This window comes from Gavialis gangeticus, unplaced genomic scaffold (assembly GCF_001723915.1).
Source record: "Gavialis gangeticus isolate Ggan-Ray unplaced genomic scaffold, GavGan_comp1, whole genome shotgun sequence".
Lineage (NCBI taxonomy): Eukaryota > Metazoa > Chordata > Crocodylia > Gavialidae > Gavialis > Gavialis gangeticus.
In genome coordinates, this window is record NW_017729022.1 from 9,364,064 (window position 1) to 9,370,357 (window position 6,294).

The 6,294-nt window shown below is 44.1% G+C and overlaps 1 long non-coding RNA gene across 1 annotated transcript in view; it reads left to right on the top strand.

Annotated features, from left to right (window-relative positions):
• Positions 1 to 5,423: 5,423 nt before the first annotated feature.
• Positions 5,424 to 6,294, top strand: part of LOC109295637 — a 100,077-nt gene continuing 99,206 nt past the window's right edge. Inside the window, exon 1 of the long non-coding RNA XR_002096794.1 lies at positions 5,424 to 5,492. This is a non-coding gene — a long non-coding RNA (uncharacterized LOC109295637). The remainder of the gene's footprint in view (positions 5,493 to 6,294) is intronic.

The window sequence follows — 6,294 nt, forward strand, 5'->3', positions numbered from 1 at the left end:
ACCTGATGAGGAATGTTTTTTATACGAGGCTATATTTTTTTGCCCCATCTCCCTTTTTTTAAGCTATTATCTTATGGTTTGGCTTGGGTAGTTCTGTCTATGGGAGCTCTTACGTGAACGGAGTTCTAGCAAGGTTTTGCCACTGTCTGTTGTTAGCTTTGTGTTACCCCTCATTCATTCAACATGAACATTAAAGGACAGCTGAGCAGGCAAACAAGCCCTATAACTGAAAATGAAATTTGCAGACTGAAATACAGGTGCATAAAATGTACCTCTATCAAACAGAATTAAGGAGAGATTTGTAAACTGATTCCTCAGATCATAACAAAGCAGTTTTTCTAACTTGAGTTTTAATTTCTAGAGTCTTGGTAACATGGTAATACTATAATCCAGTATGAAGAGAGATTACTCTGAACACCTGAAACAAACTTTCATGAGTCAGACCCTGTGTAGCAGCATGGATCATCAATGGTTTGCAAATGTGGAAAGAAACAATTGTGAGAGTTTGTATGGAAGAATGGGAGGCAGGTTGCAGCAATGCCAGGGCCCTGAGAGCACTGAAGCAGCTTTCTAACTAGGAAAGAACAATTTTTTAGAAGTACCAGAACTAATCCCATATACCAGTGGTTATGATCATATCCCTGTGCTAATAGAATCAGCTTTTGCTAGTTGAGTAGCGGTTATTTCAAATGCCAAAAAACACAAAACCTTAGGGTTGTGAAGCCTGGGTTAGTCATATGTTGCATGTATGATTAACATTTTCCAGAGCTGGCCAAACTGGTTATTCTGTATTTGGGAAGAAAAGGAGACAAAGTAGAAGGAGAATATTTGGAGATAATCATAGACCTGTAATGGGCATACCAGAAGGGAACTGCTATGATTGGATGATTTATGCCAGATTTGTTAAGTAGCAAGAAAACAATGCACAGCTCTGGTAAGATTACCTCAGGTAGAAGTAGATTAACCAACAGGCCAAGTTGTCGTACTAAAGAGGCATGACAAACACTAATTGCATCCTAGAACTTTGTATTAGTTTAACTCGTGTTTTAAAATAGTGTGCATTGTAATTGCTAGGAAGTATATCACTATTGGATTGATATGTTTACCATTTTAAACTGGTATATCAGGCTTAATTGTGAGTTCTTACGTGTCTTTGTTTAGGGAGGGTTTGGGTTTGTTCTTGGGACAAATCAGCTAAAAAATAGTTTACTAAACATTTTATACTTTGAAGCATGTACTCTAATTACATTTATCTTAGCTTTTGGAAATTATGCTTTTTCACAAGATTACACATTCACAATTCAGCTTGAGCCCTGTCCACATTCCATGCAGATGAGATCAGGTATTTAGATTAGCAACATCTACTGAGCCAGAGTCCCTGGTATGTTTTCCTGTTCCTTCTCCTAGAGACTGCAGGGTGAGGCAGGTCAAATCATCCTCCAGTTCCTTACGTTTGCTGCTCTGTGTTCTGTAATAGTGGTAGAAGTAGTCGTGTTATAGTTAGTCTTTTGCTTCTTTGATGGAAATAATTGTCATATTTAGCAGTGAAATCCCCAGGGTCCAAAACTTGCCCATGGGAAGCCACAATGTCACTTAAGAGAACCCCAGATGTCCTTCTGGTTTGAGAGAGAGACATACTCCTTGGCAATTTTACCTGTGTTATTCCTTCTTTAAGGAAGCAACCACAGACTAGGGTTCCTTGTTCCCTTGAAAGCGTTCTACCCACAGGGCTCCAGTCATGTTCTCCTAACCCTACTGACTGCGTGTTGCACAATGATAAAATCATGAAGTGATAACCTACAGCCTGGTGGTTAGGATGCTCATCTGGGATGTGGGATCTGTAGGTATGAACTCTTCCTGGCTGGGGAGGAGAATTTAAAACTGATATTCCATCTTTTTGTGCAAGTGCCCCAACTGTTAGGCTATTATGTAAAAGGGTGGCACTATCTGCCCCTCTGGCTGTTTTTTAAAAGAAAAGATTGAACTCTATTCTGTTCTTTGAAAGAATGGTTTTCTTCCTAGCTGTGGATCTCAGACAGACAGAGGCATGCAAGTCCTAGGAAGTGTAGGATTTCAGTTGCACCCAGGTCCTTGGTGTTTGCTGTTGGTTAGCTCTTATTTACTCCCAACTCACTGTGCTGTTTTGTTTTGCCTCCCATTGAGGTGCATAACTCCCCATGTACTGTATAGGGAACCTAGGGGCCTAATTCAAAATTCTGGATTCCAAAGATCAGGACTTTAAATATTACCTTTAACACCAATCTTCTAAGTCTCTCAGTCCTTCATTGGATCAGACTATTACTGACTTTTTTTATATTGCTACTATACTTTATGCTCTTTTCTATTGCTTTCATTGGATTGGATTTCTGGTCTCCAACAATATAAGTTATGAGCTGCCCAAATTAACTCATAGTATTAGAGTTCAAGGAAACTGCCTCCAGGTTGACGAATATCCCTGTTTCTGAGACTTGTAAGCAGCTATGGGGACATTAGTCCTGAGCTTAATCTCTCCAAATGGATGCCCACTTTGGTAGACTAGTCCTGCCTTTAGTTTTTTAAGTAGGATTGCTATTATTATCTGAAAGCCAGCAGATAACTTTGTATTAAGTCACCAGGAGTAGAATCCATGTGGACAATCACTACAAGAAGGAATGGTTACTTACCTTACAATAACTGTTGTTCTTCAAGATGCATTGTCTGTATTGATTCTATAATTCACCCTCCTTCCCTGCATCTACATCATCCTATTTTTCTGTAGTTCTGTACTAGAAAAGGACTTGAAGAACTTTTGATCCCATTCTACATACCATGCCTTCTGGCACTGGAAGTGCAAGGACATCTAGGGTATAACTGCTGGCCAGATAATCTGATCTTGCCCAAATGTAGGTCACCAAAAATGAACTCTGCATAAACAGCACATTTCAGAAGGCTGCAGTTATACAAGTTAGGTAATTGATCTTCCCTGGAAGCCTCCAACAGAATGCTATAGGCCATTAGGTTTATAAAAATGAAATTTACCCACAGGCATTCTTAGTGAAAATGTTGTAACTATGGCCCCTACCAGCTGTTCATTTAAAGGCATGATTGGATCTGATCTGATTCCTGATGCCAAAAATCATGCCTCCTGCAATGCCACACCTGCGTAGCATGGACATATAATTGTTGGGATGAGGGGTCAGAGCCAAATTGTGCCTGTGAGAGGGGAGGCAGGAGCCCCCCCAGCACGGCCTGGACCCCTGACCAGTGTGCCCCGGCACTTACTGTAGGGGCTGAGATGAGCGGCAGCTGGGAGGAGAAGCAGGCACAGACACAGATGCAGGCTCAGCAGTTTCGCAGCTGTCTGAGCCTGCGTATTGGCGAGGGCTGGGGGCATGGCTCCCGAGCAGCGCAGGCTGCTCAGAAGGCAGCAGGAGAACCAACTGGCGGTGAGCCGAAGAGAGAGCAGGAGAGCACCAGCTGGGAGATGCCGGCTCCGGAGCTGGAAGGAGGCAGCCGTCCACTGGGGGACCCCGACCGCTGAGACAGAAGGCAGGGAGCCCCGTGGAAGGGCAGCAACCTGGAGGGACACCACTGGGGAGCGGCAGGGCTTCAACCAGGAGCCCAGGCATGTGGCTGAGGGCGGACCCTCAAGCCCACAGCCATCCTCAGACAGCCCCAGAGGGGGCAGAGCACGGAGGAACATGAGCCCCCAGAAGGGGGAGGGAGGTGACACCGGTGAGAAGGACCAGGACAATGGGACCTCAGCTCAGCCAGGCTCCAGGGCGGGGATGCCAGAAGAACTGGTAGGAGCGGGGTACAGGGTCACTCCCAGTACCCATGCCTACTAGAGGAGAGGGGATCCATAAGTTCCCTGAGGGGATAAAAGGGGCCCCGAGAGAGAGGGAGACAATCTCGGAAGCTCCACCAGCAGGAGCCGGCATTTGCAGTTGACTTACAGTTGACCCCAGCCAGGCCAAGTTTATTTCTTAGAAGGGGGGAAACCAGCCTGAAGACAAGGGGTGGACCCCTGAAGGTTAATGGCCAGGAAGACCCAGCCCTTTCAAGGTGGGCAGTGTGCAGAAGACCTGCAGGGAGCCGCATCTGCCCAGGCTGAGGATGTGGTAAGGGTCGGGGAGAGGGGAGGTTTGGAGCCCCAGGAAGACACCCCCTGGGTCAAGACCCCTCCAGGCCCCCGACAGGGAACTGCCTCCCCAACAATAACATCAAAGATGTGGCAGGCGAGAAAGGGACAGCGCCCAGACCATCTAGGTGGCACTGGAATAGGGTTTCACCCTGACGTTGCTGGGGGACAAGGCACCAACAAAGAGGTCCCCAAAGCCTTACAACACTTACCAGCAACAGTGCCATACATTATTGGATCCTGGACTCTCTCGCAAAAGCAAGGTGAAAGCCAGATGCCCAACAATCAGCTGATCATCAGTCCTGCAGGCACCACACCAGAGCAAGTTCTGTATCCCACTGTGATTCCTTGATCCAGCTGGCCAGAGATGTTTAGCACAGGGTTTAAATTCCCTGGTGGGAGGAAGTGTCTGCTCCCGTGCTGGGCTGCCATGCCAGAGATGATCCGCATGAGGTTTAAAGTTCCCAGTGGGGGAAGGCTGACTGACAGCTGATTGTCAACTATCAGCCACATGTTAAGTGCAAAGTGCCTATACAAATGTGCCATAAATGTGTTCTACTTAAGAAGTGAATTATGTTTATGGCTTGTTTCCCATTTTATGTCACCTTAGATTGGGTGCACATGTAACACCCTTTTTTTTAATGCCACAATTAATGCAATGCATTAAACATAATGTTTAAGTGACAGAGGGATCCTATCACTCTTTATAATTTCCCTAATATTGTTTGGAGTACTGAACCTATGTCTAGTTCAAATTATGAAGTGGGTCTTCAAATTAACAGTGATCAGTAAAACATTCAGAAACGACTCCTTGATACCAAATTTAATTCATCTGAATAATATTCCCTGCAGGATCACTGGCGGTTGTTGCTTTCAAAGTTCATTATCATTGTCCCTTAGGAGAATAACCAGTTCTCTCTCAAACAGTGTTAAAGAGCTTGCTTTGCAAAACATCTTTATTGTCCATGTACAGTACATTAACTCTAAAAGAACTATCTGGTTTTTACAAAACCTAGAAATAATTTGTTCACTTTTATTTCTACTGGAAATCCCTGAGTAGTAATCTGAGAAGCCTGTAACTAAATCTGCTAATCTCCATCCTGCCAAACCAAGAGTAGGAAGAGATACTGAATCCTCCACCAATCTATGCATGCAACTTACACATGTACTAATAGCTTTCAAAAAGATTTAGTTGAACTTGTGGGTGGACGCTTACATTATTTTGCAGCTGGCACTTATCAATTTAGCTTAATTCTAAATTTATATACAGGGACCAAGAGCTACCTGGGAGCAATGATCTTAAGAGCAGCAGACCAATAATACATGATCCTGCCTTCTACAGCAGTCAGTATCAGCTACTTCAGAAAAAAGGGTAAGTAACTCTATTGAAGGCAATTATGGAATGCCCTGCGTTCAGGCTCTAGTTCCTTCATCGCCATAAGCAAGAGATTGTCTGTGCCCAGAAAGCATGAAGGTTTATAGCTTTCCTAAACCTTTTTTGTTTATTTGTTTTGAATATTTATTATTACAGTTACTACCCTTAAAACATTTGAGTATCCTCTATTCTCTGGTAGAGTAGCTGATTTCAGTGAGAGATTACCTATCGTTACAAGAACCTCAGGCAATTGATTCTAAAATTGTTTATCCCTTGGGGATGAAGCATGCATATTTAGGACCTAGATCCAAGGACTTAGGCACCTAAAACAGTTTAGGGTGAACTGAGGCATCAAAATCCTGCTCAGCCTTAGGAGCACCTAGATAGAGTATAGTGATTGCTTATCTCAATCTTACCCCTTGCTTCTTGTGTATTTCCTGGACCATCACAGCTACAACAAGACTCCACACCTACCATTACATAGCCATAATCTTTTTGGTTTTTAAGCTTCCTTTATGTGTGTGTATATAAAGCTTCCTTTATTATGTGTGCCTATTTTCATGTAACCCCCTAGCATAGAACATTTGACTAAGGGCATTTGTACATGACATGGGGGTTTAATTCTCCCTAAAATAGAAGCACTTCAGTTTAGGGTGAAGTAAACCCCCATGTCATGTACACCCATGTCCACCTGATCCTTACCTGCCTTTCCAGCAGCAGGAAGGGGAGAGCGAGCTGCTAGCAGGCAGAGAGGTCCCTCAGCTGCAGGGCGGGATGCTTCTCTTCGTAGCAGCAGCAA